Source organism: Narcine bancroftii, chromosome 6 (assembly GCF_036971445.1).
Source record: "Narcine bancroftii isolate sNarBan1 chromosome 6, sNarBan1.hap1, whole genome shotgun sequence".
NCBI lineage: Eukaryota > Metazoa > Chordata > Chondrichthyes > Torpediniformes > Narcinidae > Narcine > Narcine bancroftii.
In genome coordinates, this window is record NC_091474.1 from 176,704,889 (window position 1) to 176,718,584 (window position 13,696).

The following is a 13,696-nucleotide window of genomic DNA, read 5'->3' on the forward strand; positions in this document are numbered from 1 at the left end:
CTCATTCCCATCACCAATCTCTCTCTCTTGCTATTTTCCTGATTATCAACCTGACCGGACCCAAAGCATTTTTTTTCATTCTCTCCCCAAATCAAGAGCCTGGCCTCGATCCTCAACCCTATTCATGTTCTGTAGTTAGCATCCAGCCCAGAACAAGCCACAAGAATCTCAGATATGAGTGCTGAAGAAAGGATCAGATCATGTTGGCTTGGTATCCTTGTATGGAATCTGTACCTACAATCTGTCCTCAAACATACTACCAGGACTGGACACAGTGTCGAACTCCATTCCAGAGTGCAGCAGTGTGGTCTGGATGGCATGGTGATAGATGGTGTAAGCCATATAGGGACAAAGTTGAGGCCCATAAACAACACTGAAGGTTTTTGACAGTGAAGCATTATCAATAACTCGGAAGACTGGAGTTACAGAATGACAGGTTTTTATTCACAATAAACTTGAAGTGTATTCCATGCTGTGACCCAGGCTTATGGGGTAGGGGTTATGGCATTGAAACCTTTATACATGGTCAAGTCGGTGGAGCCATGGGTACAGTCACAGCAAGGGGGCAAAGCCAGATAAATGAGTAAACAACAGTTCACTATGGACAGGTGTAAACTTTGGGGGGTACAACTTTGCCAGATGTGAAAATTGTCTATTATTATAGTACTTTTTTAAAATGTTCCAAACACGGAGAGACATTTAAAATCATTATAAACACTTATTAGTAGTATAAAAAAAATATCAAGCTAAAGGAAAATATTTTTTAACAAGCCAACGTAACCTTTCCCTCTGCCTTCTAAATGTTTGCCTTGGTGCCCTTTCCAAAATTACTGTAATCTCAACTCCTACACCAGGTCTGACTATTCATAGATCTGAGAGGCTTAACACTGCAGAATATCAGTAAGACTGGATTCTTTGCTGGCACCAATGGGGATCCATTAGGAGGGTGAACAGAGAAATCTGGCCCCCTGAATCTGTCAGCAAGCCCCACATTTGACAGTGAGTGCATGGTAATGTGGGAGTTGCCTCACTTTCAACAGCTGAATGCCAGCATTTCCCATTTGAACTACTGGCAAGATTCAGCACAAGCTGGCCCAGGATTTCTTACTTGGGTTACAAGAAGCATTCATTCAGTATTCATAAAGAAATCAGACCCTTATATACACAGTTTTTTTGAACTACAACACAATCCTCAGCATATAATTCTGAGGAATATTATTGTCTCCACAAACAATTAATTTGATGTGATTCTGTGGGACACTAATAAAATATGTCAGAGCTTGGGTAAATGTCCTTGTGACTTTGGGGAGGTAAAGGTACAGGGTGGGGGCAGGGAAGTGGTTCCAATATTCTGCATGAGTAAAAGAGCTAAGATTTTCTTTCAGTATGTTGGGGAAGTTTACACAAAACTCAAGATCATTTCACTTTCTGTCTGGTTCCACTCAAGTGAGGGGGTGGTTTTGTAATCCATCGCAGCAAGAGAAGTGGACAACTGTAAACTTAACAGACGCAGAAGGCTTCCTTGATAGATTAAACATTCAGCTTGGAACTAAACAGTGCAGACCAGATTCGACCGACAATCTGCACTGAATTAGCTGATCTTAGCCAGGGTGGTGATATGAACTTCAACTCCCCCTCACCACTCCACTGTACACACCACCACCCCCACCCCACCCCCTGGGTGTGGAGTCGAAAAATTTGCCAAGCTTTCCACTCTTGATTGCTATCCAGAGGTCCCACTGGAAAGTGCAATTGCACAAACATTCAATGAGGGCAGGAGAAAATACTGACCATATGTGAGTTCTGTGTTTCACAAATCACAGGGGCCCATGAATAGAAAGATTAAATGCACATGAAAAAAAAAATGACCATAAAAGTAACAGAAATTATTCAATGACAATCTACTAGGATACTAGAAAAACACAAATTGTTTGAATGTGGGAAGAAATTCACAAAACAACAGCATTGACGGGTATTTGGATATTAACACATCTCTGATCCTAAAGCAGTTCTCTCTTATTTGGCAAATATATTCTGGCTGGGAAATGCAAGGATCACTCAAGTAGTATTATGGAGTTAATCAATGTGTTGGGTCCTTTGACAGGTAGAAAAATATGGTGACAATTTTATTGCTGATGCCAATTTGCTTGCTGTCTGTTCATGCAGAGTTTATTCATACTTACAAAGAAATAACTGAAGATTCAAAGGAAAAAACACTTGGTAATACTGAGCTGTGCACAAAAGTTTGATCATGTGCTTAAGTATGTAATACTTAAACACTGTCAGTGGGCTGATGCAAGAATGGTGGGCCAAGTGGTGTTTTTCTGCACTGGAATCTGGGAATATATTTGGGATATATCCAGGAATATAATTTGTTTCCTTCACCATTTCAAGTCAACAGAGAAGCCCGTGAAATAAATTTGGATTTGTATAATTCTAATTTGTGCCACAATTTTTATGCACATTTCAGGTTTTTACTAAAATTCTTCAAAAACATTTTGGAAGAACAAACCAAGAAAGGACATACCCAGTAAATGCAGTGCGGTAGGATAAAGGGATGTGAGAATACAGATACATAATTTCCTGAAAGTGGTATCACAGGTGGATAGAGTTGTAAAGACAGCTTTTGATGCATTGGCCTTCATAAATCAAAGTATTGAGTATAGGAATTGGGATGTTATGGTAAAGTTATATAAGACATTGGCGTAACACGACTACTCTCAGTGTACTCCAGTGAGGAGTACAAACACACTGTTAATAGCTTATAATCAATGGCCCGTAGACACAATAGTCCACAGGTGAATCTGAGGTAAGGCAGGAAAACCAGAGTTTATATTGGGGGAGGTGAGTGTGGAGCCAAGGGAGGAGCCAACCATCAGAACAATACATGAACAGTGAGTTCCAGTTCACTGCATTCTCCCCTTCCTTCAGAATAGAACCTGCAGGTGAAAAACAGGGACAATACATTAAAAAAAAACTAATATATTTACAAGATAAGTCTGTCAGGGGGTCTAGTTATTCTGGCTGAGCGCCTCAGTCTTGGAGGACTTAGGCCTTCCTGAACTTCCTATACCCCCTGTGGTGCAGGTTTACTGGGTCTCGAGGGCTCCGGCTTTGGTCGAGGAGTGGATTGGACCATTTCCCGAGCAGAGTCATCCAGAACCCTTGGTATTGGTAGTTCCGGGCTCGTTTCAGGCATCAGATCCTCATTTCTGGTGGGCGCCAGGTCTCAATTCGAGACGGTGTCCTCTCTTCCATCAAGGTATGCCACATAGGCATACATTGGGTTGGTGTGCTGCAGATGCACTTCCTCGATCAGGGGTTTGTCTTGATCCTCCTCACATGCTATTACAGCAGGACTTGCCCCAGTACTATTAGCCAAGCCTGGAGAGTAGTCCTGGACATGGATTTCTTCTGGAAAGTGAACATAAGCTTGTGAGGAGTTGCATTGGTCACGGTGCAGAAGAGCGACCTTCTGGAGTAGAGCACCATGGGTAGGACTTCTTGCCAGCATGTGTCTGGAAGGCCCTTGGACCGGAGAGTCAATTTCAAGGCCTTCCATATAGTTTCATTCTCTTTTTCAAATTGTCTGTTCCCCCGGCGATACCTCTTATAAGCAGATATTGGTGTAACTCAATGCTCATAAATGATGAGCCCTGGTTGCTATGGATATAGCTGGGATACCCAAACAGGGTGAAAATAGAGTGCAAGGCCCTGATGACTGTGGTAGTGGTCATGTTAGGGTAGGGAATGGCGAGCGGAGAATGTAAATACTCGTCTATGACATTGAGAAAGTACACATTTCCGTTGGTGGAAGGGAGAGGACCCTTGAAATTGACACTGAGTTGTTTGAAGGGATGGGATGCCTTTATCAGGTGCACTTTGTCGGGGCAATAGAAGTGCAGTTTGTTTTCAGCGCAGAACTGGCAGGACCTGGTCATTTCCCTGATATCCTCAATGGAGTAGGGCAGGTTTCATGCCTTGATGAAATGAGCCATGCGGGTAATGCCTGGGTGGCAAAGCTCATCGTGCAGTGACCACAATGGCCGGTATGTGCAGAAGCACAGCTTCCTCTTGACAGGGTATCTGGAGGTTCAATGAGAGTACCTGGCCCGTATGCTATGTTATAATTATAGGTGGAGAGTTTGGTCCTCCATCTAGCAATCTTGTCATTCTTTATTTTACCCCTTTTTGCATTTTTAAAGATGAATGCCACTGATCGTTGGTCAGTGAGCAGTGTAAATTTTCTGTGTGCCAAGTAATGCCTCCAGTGCCTGATGGCTTGGGCCTCTTTCTCCACTGATGCATTCTGAAGCTTGTGGCCTTGTAGGGTCCAGGGAATAAAAAAAAGTTACTGGCCTGCCTGCCTGCCTAGTTATGGGTAACAGCCAGAGCTACGTCAGAGGCATCGTTTTCCACCTGGAAGGGTGGGTTCATTTCCACCACATATATGGTGGCCTTTGCAATGTAGCTCCGAACGTAATCAAAAACTGCCTGGGCTTCAGCCGATAATGGGAAGGAGGTGGATTTTATGAGGGGGTGGACCTTATCTGTGTAGAGAGAGACTCACTGGGCGCAGTAAGAAAAGAAACCCAGGCATCTCCTTAAGGCCTTAATGGTCTTCGGGATTGAGAGGTCTAACAGGGGGCACATTCGATTGAGATTGTGACCAATGATGCCATTTTCCACCATATAGCCCAGAATCGCCAGGCATTTGGTCAGAACACGCACTTACTGAAGTTGTACGTTAGTTTCAGGGCCTTGGCTGTGTGAGAAACTTCTGGAGGTTGGTGTCGTGGTCTTCCAGAGAGTGTCCACAATTGTTGACATTGTCGAGATAAGGGATGGTGGCCTTCAACCCGTACTCATCGACCATTTTGTCCATCTGTCTCTGGAAGACCGAGACCCCCTTAGTAATACCAAAAGGGACACTCAGGAACTGATAAAGACGTCCATCTACCTTAAATGCTGTGTAGGGGCTGTCCGCTGAATGGATTGGTAGCTGATAGTATGCAGCTTTCAGGTCAATGGCCGAATAGATCAGACACTGTACAATTTCACTTACCATGTCCGAAATTCGAGGGAGCGGTTATGCGTCCTGGAGTGTGAAACGATTAATTGTTTGGTTATAGTCAATCACTAGCCTGGACTTTTCTTCTCCTTTTACCACTACCACCTGGGCTCTCCATGGGCTGTTGCTGGGCTCAGTGATGTTTTCTTTGAGCAGCCACTATGTCTCGGCCATAATAAATTCCGAATCCCCCAAACTGTATCACCTGCTATTTGAGGCTATTGGTTTGCAATCGGGAGTCAGGTTCGGAAACACTGTGGGGTAACGGGGGGGGGGGGGGGGGGGAAATAATATTTAAGGTGGAGAGACTGCATGTGACATCTGGTTTTTGGGACCCTCTGTCTGCAAAGTGATTGGAGGAAGTGTGCCAGAGTATTCCATGATTACGCTTTTAAGGTGACACAGGATGTCCAGTCCCAGCAACACAGAAGCACACAAATCCTTCAGTACATATAATTGGAACTTACAAGATTCACCTCCTTTTACAGTTAGATGTACTATACAATACCCCTGGATAGTCGTAGAGTGAGAGTGCGATGCTAGGTAAATACAATAGTTTGTCGGGTACACTTTTAAGTTGTACAGCTGAGCAGTCGCAGAATTTATAAAACTGTCAGTGGAGCCAGTGTCTACTAAGCAGTCAAGTGTCCATTTACCCTCACCTCCATCATCAAGTTATTCAATTGGTGAGGTTCTGCCTGATCCAGGACGACCGATACCAGTGAACCGGAAACCCCATTGCTCCCCATACCGATGTCGACTCTCTCCTCTTGGCCTGTAGGTAGACAAAATGGTGTTGACCATGAGGCACAGAGAGATGATGATGGCGAGCAGCACGGAGAGGCTGAGGCCGACACTTCAAAACTCGGGCACAGGTTGCATGCCAATTCGGGGGTCACATACTCGGTTGTCCTCTTTGGGTTCCCCTTAGCGCTGAAGACCCTCACCCAGTGCCCTCGCTTACTGCATCCTGAGCGCATGGTGTCCTTTGCGGGGCATCAGCTATGAGGGTGCTGTGCCTGTCTACAGAAGTAGCTTCCCTGGTAGCGTGTGGTTGCAACAGTCAGCACTGGGGCTGTGGGGATTGCGGGTCCTCTGAAAAGGCACCACTTTCGCCTGTGATGTTGTCAGTTCCGAGTTGGGCCTGTTTGAGTGCTGGCCAAGTCTTTCTTCCCCAACTCTAGCAGTTGCTGCCTCACGTACCTCAAACTCACTCCTGCCATGAGGGTGTCCCAGATTAGTTCCTCCTCTCTCACCTGGGCTGTGACTGCTTTATAGTGCCATTCTCTGGTCAGGGCCCACAGTTCAAGGACATAATCATCCAGTGACTTACCCGGACATTGCTAATGTTGAGAGAGCTGGTGCCTCACCAGCATGTCATTCTGGGGCCTCATGTAATGGGCTTTCAAGCCTTCTAAGGCTGACTCGTAGGTAGCACAATATCTGATGACAGCATACCTTTTGGGGCTGACTTGAGAGAGAAGTGCGGATCTTCAGAGACTATCAGAGTTGAAGACATCTTGTGTGGCTGTTAGGTAGGACTGGAAGCACTCCAACCAGTAGGCAAATTCCTCTGGGGCCTCTGGGGAAAAGGGTTGAAGCATGCCTGGCTTCAACAGGGCTTCCACCCTTCTTCAAAGTTAAGCTATTAAAATTGTAATGTGACTGATTGCACTCAGAGACAAGTGAGGAGTACAAACATGCTTGTAATAGCTTACAATCAATGACTGGTAGATACAATAGTCCTCAGGTAAATCTGAGTTAGGGTGGGAAAACCAGGGTTTATATTGGGGTAGGTGAGGGTGGAGCCAGCCATCTGAACAATACATAGACATTTGGTGAGGCCAAATTTGGATTATTGTGTGCAGTTTGGTCACCTATAAGATATAATAAGATAGAAAGAATGCAGAGAAGATTTACTAGGATGTTGCCTGGACTTCAGGAACTTAGTTACAGGAAAAGGTTAAACAGGTAAGGACTTTATTCCCTGGAGCACAGAGAATGAGGCAGAATTTGATTGAGGTATTTAAAATTATGAGGGGGATAGACAGAGTAAATATAGATAAGGTTTTTCCATGAGGATTGGTGAAATACAAACCAGAGGACATGAGTTAAGAGTGAAAGGGGAAAGGTTTAGGGGGAACATCTTCACACAGAGAGTGGTGGGAGTGTGGAATGAGCTTTCAGTTGAAATGTTGAATGCGGGCTCAATTTAAACATTTAAGAAGAAATTGGATTGGTACATGGATGGAAGAAGTTTGGAGGGCTGTGGAATGGATGCAGGTTAGTGGGACTAGGCAGAAAAAAAATGGTTCAGCACAGACGAGAAGTCCCAAAGTGGACTGTTTCTGAGCTGTAATATTCTATGGTTCTAACACTAAATAGAACAAAAATCTTCTGCACACAATGGCACAGCCTGAGAAATCCTGGTTAGCTTAAAGTAGCTTTTAGATTTAAAAATTAAAACTTTGTGTGAGATGAAATGGAAGGTTCAACTGATTAGCTTAATCTGAAATCTCTGGGATATAATTTAAACCTTTCCCAACAGTGTGAAAAAGGAAATAAGTACAGAAAATGGAGGAAATACTTGTTACTTCAGGCAGCAAACAGTAGCAACAGAAACTGTTAACATTTCAAGTTGCTGACCTTTTATCAGCACCGATAACATTGGAATACAGTGCAATTCTCTGGTCCACAATAAGTTGCTCAGAAGAGGTTTGGGGGCATTGAGTATGAAGAACAAAAGGGATGTCTGTGATAAGATGGAGTCCAAAAGAAAATAATTAGTGAGTGATAGGAAAATTAGTGGCATTTATCAGTGGTGGGAGCATGGACATTAGTGGCTAAAGGATATATGTGAGAGAATAGGTTACAGCAAAATATATGAGAGAATGGGATTGATTGGACTGATCTGAGCAATGATGGGCTGAATGGTCAATCAGCACTGTAAGGAAATATGAAAATGTGGGTAGGCCACTAACCCAAAGTCCACATTTTCTATTGTTCTCCACACAGACAGCCCTGAGAAATCTCTGCTATTATACCAGGAAAAAAGGACAGTTCTGATGCAAGACACATGGGAGATTTCAGATGCTGGAATCTAGAGCAGAAAAACAATCTGCATTTGATTATGGTCCTCATGGCTGTTTGCTATTGCTTTCTTATGAAACCATGTCTTTTCCAAGAGTGTAGGAGTCAGATCATAACTGGAGAACACTTAACTCTCTTCAAATCTCTCTATTTTCTCAGGAGAAGAATAGTTTGCTGTCGTCATATATTGGCTTCCAAGAATCGCTTGCTTTGAAAACAGCATTCAAACTGCTGTGGTAATTGTGGTTCCCAAATTAATCAAGCTTCCGAGTGAAAGGAGGCTAGACTATGAAGTACCATTCTTGATTGTGTGTGATCAAAGTAATCCCCATGGAACCTGAAGGGAGGGTCAAGGGGAAGATCTCAAAGCCAACAATATCTCTTTTTTGTTGTGCGTTTTGGTAATACTAGCTCAAATAGCTCGTTGACAACAAAAAAAAAAACTGTGGCTGCAGGAAATCCAAAATAAAAACATAAAATGCTACCAGGTCAGGTTAATGTTACAAGCTGTTTTAAACTCAACAAAGAGCTTGGACCTCCAATGTTAATCCGGCATCTCTTCACACAGATATCGCCTGACCTGCTGAGTGTTTCCAGTCTTTTCTGATTTTGTAGCATCATTGTTTGCCTATCAGAGATGAAGAAATGGCAGATGGTGGAATCTTGAATAAATACTGAGAAGCTGAAGGGACTCAATTATTTCTCTGCCTTTGCAGATATTAATACTGTATACAGCTTGCATCTGTCTACACCTGTGACCTAATCACATAGTCTGGAGTATTTCTTCCTTGCATCTCTTTTGGGATGATAATTTTCTAGCCAGGGAATGTCCTGCTTCAGTGTGATATCATCTCTGATTAATCTTTATTTTTCCTATCTTTTCAGAACTGCTCAGAAACATTTGCTGAGAATGCATCTACAAATCCCGATCTTTATCTGTCTTCTTAGCCTGGTTTGTATTGTATTTACCAGCAGGCATATCTTCACATTTACTGAAGATTTCTCAACTTATTTGTCCCAAGGTAATAGGAGAGTTTGTACATCTGCCAACACCATTTCTTTTCTTGGAATATTAACAATATGATAGGAAATATTCTACAATTCAGGTTACACCTGTGGAGAGAGAAAGAGAATTAGTGCTTTTGAGTTGATGATCTTTTGTCAGAACTGCAATTGTTAGAGATGCTGAATATTTCCAATACGTTCTGTTTTTATTCCACCAATTTCCTGTTGGCACCTCCAGTTTAATAACGCTCTCTTTCAGGTTCTTGAATGTCCACATATAATCTGAACCATAACACTGCTACCAGACCATTAAAGATCTGCCTAGTCTACTGACAGACAACATATTGAGAATATTTAGTATTTATTTTATTTATCTTCCTTTTAAATTTATTTTTTTATTTTATTTTTGTGGCATCTTTAATTTGTGTTAATGTGTTTTGTATTAGTGGAAAGCTTCTAAATTCTACATGGATTTTGTGGGGATAGATTCATATATGATTGTCACTATATTGGGAAGGGTTGTGGCTGTCAGTCACATCAGCTGCCAATCAAGGTTTGGTTCCACCCCACCCATTAGTACGCACTTTGCTGTTGGCCACATGTAAATTACTTGGATTGCACTCTCCAGCCTGCCTGTACTTGGCCTTGGACCATTGGCTATTTTAATTAGATTAACCCTCCTGCCACTGAGCTATTGGCCCCCAGTAAATGATGTGGACTTGTCCCTCCAGCACTATAAAGGTGCCATGTGCTCTTTGTCCTTTCTCTTTGCCATCTTGGGACCACCCTGCTTCACTCCAGGCCTAGAAATCTGGAAGGGTGCTGGAGAAACTGTTGGTAAGATGTGCACTGTTAAAAGGGTTGGGAGCATTTAATTAGTGTCCCTTGTAGCATAGAGCTGTACCTGCACCGAGTTAAAGGGTGGTGGGACATTGTAGTGATTTTTCCCTGATCATTGTATGTACCAGTTCATTGTGTGTAGAGGTTTGCCTAACATATCAACATTATTGTCCTATTTCCATCCTTGAAATAAATATGTGCTTTGTACCTGCACTTTAATCTGCTTCTTAATCTGTGGGACCCACACGAACCCGAACAACAGTCACTCATCCTCTTTCTCTTTTTCCTCATTTTGTTATTGCTGATGCAGGTACATAAGATGCAAATGCTATCAACACCATCTCGTACCAGTGGTGCTTCAGGTCCTTTAGTAAGAATGTAAAATGACTACTTTTTGCTAAAGTATGAAAATTGTCTTGATTCACACCACTGTCATATATTAAAACTGTTTCCATTCACTTATGATCCTTAGCCCTCAACACCATCTTTCAATTGTTCTCTCATGTTTGCCACATGTTCTGCCATGTGATCACCTCTTCTATTATTAATATGACAAAAGTCTATCCAGAAGACAAGAAGAAATATATATCATAGATCAAATGATGTAAGAATGAGATCCAATAAATTGCTGTGACCAAGTATAACAAGTAAATAATTCAATGGCCATGGATTTGGTCGGCAGCTTCTTATGTTTGAACATCCAAATAGCGAAAAGGCTATTTCATGGATAACAGGTTAATTAAACCAACATCCTCATGGTTTCTAGCTGTGGAAATGTAAATACCCTCTGCAGAAAGTTTAATGCTTCTGCGTTAAATTTTCACCGGTTCTATCATACCTTGCTAAACTTCAGAATTAAATTTCAGAGGCTTTTCCCCAGCAATATAAATGCTAGTTCATATATTGAAAATATTAAATGATTTTGGCCAGTGAGTAGAGTTGTGTTTGGTACATCAATACAAAAGTGGATAACAAACTCTTCCCCACAGCATTGTGGAAATCCCTCCATTACATGAATGGCAGTGATTCAAGGAGGCAAATTACCAAAATGTTCATAAAGGGAATTAGGAAAGGATCATAAATGTTTGTCTTGCCAACAATGCCCAGATTCTAAAATGAAGAAAAACACAAAAAATATTGAGGCAATGCTGCATGTATGGATGTTTAATATAAATGCAGCACCATTAAAGTGGAGAGGTCATTTTAATAAAAAGAGTATGTGATGTGGAAGATACATATTAGACTTGGATACCCTGGATTCCTTTATCTCCCTGGAGCATAGACCTATCTGCCACAGTGCCCAGCACAGGGAGGTCTTTTTCCCTCAGACCAATCAGTATGTTCAACCTCAGACTGGATAACCTAAAGGCAAATTAGTGATGTGCTTGTCTTACTGGTTGACATTGTCTGGCTCTCTGTGTATAGTAAGGAGGGAGTAGAGGTTGTCTCTGACTGTCTGTCAGTGAGGATGGGGTGAATAGAACTTGGTACATAACTGGCTAAAGCATTGTACTGAAAGCAGTACATTTCAAGTATAGTGTGCAGAACTCTCACCTCTGTATGTTTGTAAATTCCTGAAATAAAACCGAAGACAGTGGAAATATACAGCAGGTCAGGCAGCATCTGTGGGGAGAGAAAGAAAGTGATGATTTCATGCAGATAATCTTTCAGCTTCGACACCCTACTGTCTCATCTAAATATGTTTCTGTTTTTATTTCAGATTTCCAATAACTTATGCTTTTTTTTTCTTTTTGAGGTCAAGATGTCCTAGCTACACTGCTCTATATTTCAATATGTGCTGTTCCAGGAAACGAGTCTTGTCACCATCAGCTACCAAGAACCTTTCCTCGTATGGACAACCTCATGTACCCCACCCCCATTAAAGCGCAGAGATTTCACATGGTGACATGAAGTTTCCCTTCCATCTTTTGGTTCCATCTCTGCCATTTTCTCCAGAACAATATTCATACAGAAGAGTCTGCCTTGAGCAGTCTCCTTTAAAGAATGGGAATCTGGCACCAGAGTTGCACAAAATTTAATTGAGGGGAGAAGTGGGTGGGGATTTTTAAAATATAGGTTTATGGATGTGGGATAGGGAAAAGTTTAAATTGCTGTAGTGCAATACACAAAAGTGCTGGAGTAACTCAAAAGGTCATGCAGCATCTATAGGAAGCAAAGGTATATAACCAACTTTTTGGACCTGAGCCCTTTGTCAACATGCATTCTGTTTAACTTAGATTGCTATCAATTATGTTTACATAGGTTGGCACAACATTGTGGGCTGAAGGGCCTATACTGTGTTGTAATATTTAATGTTCTATAAAAGCCTTTGAGAAATAAAACACACTTGCACTGTTTCTAGGGTCATAATGAAAATTGTCACATTTAGGAAACATTTTAAAGAAGTACAAGGTACCCAGTTTTTTCCTCTTTGTTTGCACGTTAATTTCTGAACATGTATCTTTTCCTGATAGATATATTTCACAAATATTTCTTTGCAATCTCTTAATTTCAAAGGGTGGAAATATATAAGGGTCATAAATTAATTTTCCGTGTTCTTGAAACAAAATCAAGGACGTGCACTAGCTGTGACCTTTCATTGCAAACAGGAATAAGCCTCACCTATTGCTACCATTGTAACTTGTTGAATCAGAGATAATGGAGGGCTTCCAAAGCAGGAAGTAAGAAAATACATGCACAGCATTATTTACACTGTGCCAGTTTTACTGTGATTGCGCTCATGTACATTCTCAAGTCCTCTGATTAAAGCTTCAGGACTGTTAAATCTGGTTTATAAAATCATTTTCATTTCAGTTTATTTTACTTACCGAACTTCATAAACAGGATCTGTGCCAGCTCTAAATCAGGATATCTTCCAACAGAGATCATTGGGTAGCAACCATGAGCAAAAATCTTTGCAGACTTTTCTCTTCTGCTAAAAATAATTATATCCTCCAAACCTTCCAGGTACTTGGCAAAGATTCCTTGGATCTTCTCAGTCATTCAACAATTCAACAATTCAAACAGCAAGGGGATTTTAAAATTTTGGAAATAAATGTAGGAGAATATTTTTTAACTAAAATATCCGTATCAATATTTAGGTTTCATAGGAATCTTACTCACAGTCCATCCCTCAGATTAAAATAGTAGGTTTGATTGTTCAACAAACACTACTGATGTTTCCATGGAAAAGGGGAAAGTCCAACAATTAGCACAGCGACAGAGACAGGGAAGGTGGCATACTTGCCCTCAATGTGTTGGAGTGGGTGGGAAAACTCCGATGTGGCTGCAGCTGAAAAACAGATGGAAGGATAAGCAAAGATCAGATCTCGTTGGACACATATGCACACCATAATCAAATAGCTTAGATAACACATTATGAAGGAATAGGGACCAGTTAGTTGAAGGACTTGATTATTTGTGAGGATGCTTGCCCCTCCTTACTACATCAAAATGTATCTCTTTGTAATATTGGTTTATTCACAATATTTACTTCTTTAATGATGCCAACTCTTCAAAAAGGGTTTCATATTACTAGCTGCTCATTTTTGCTGCAATAGAGTTGATGAGCAAAGTTCCAGAGACAGATGATCTGCACAGAAAGGAACAGCCAACATACTGGTTCTTGACTGTAGTACCTTTACTAATGGAATAAATTCCTGAACATTTTTGGTACGTTAATTAACAATG

The 13,696-nt window shown here is 41.6% G+C and overlaps 1 long non-coding RNA gene across 1 annotated transcript; it reads right to left on the reverse strand.

Annotated features, from left to right (window-relative positions):
• Positions 1-1,692: 1,692 nt before the first annotated feature.
• LOC138737670 (uncharacterized) lies at positions 1,693-13,325 on the reverse strand. Its single transcript, XR_011341131.1, has 5 exons — positions 12,835-13,325; positions 11,561-11,629; positions 9,131-9,274; positions 5,734-5,846; positions 1,693-2,939 (listed from the first exon to the last, which is right to left on the reverse strand). It is a non-coding gene; the product is annotated as an uncharacterized lncRNA (long non-coding RNA).
• Positions 13,326-13,696: the final 371 nt, after the last annotated feature.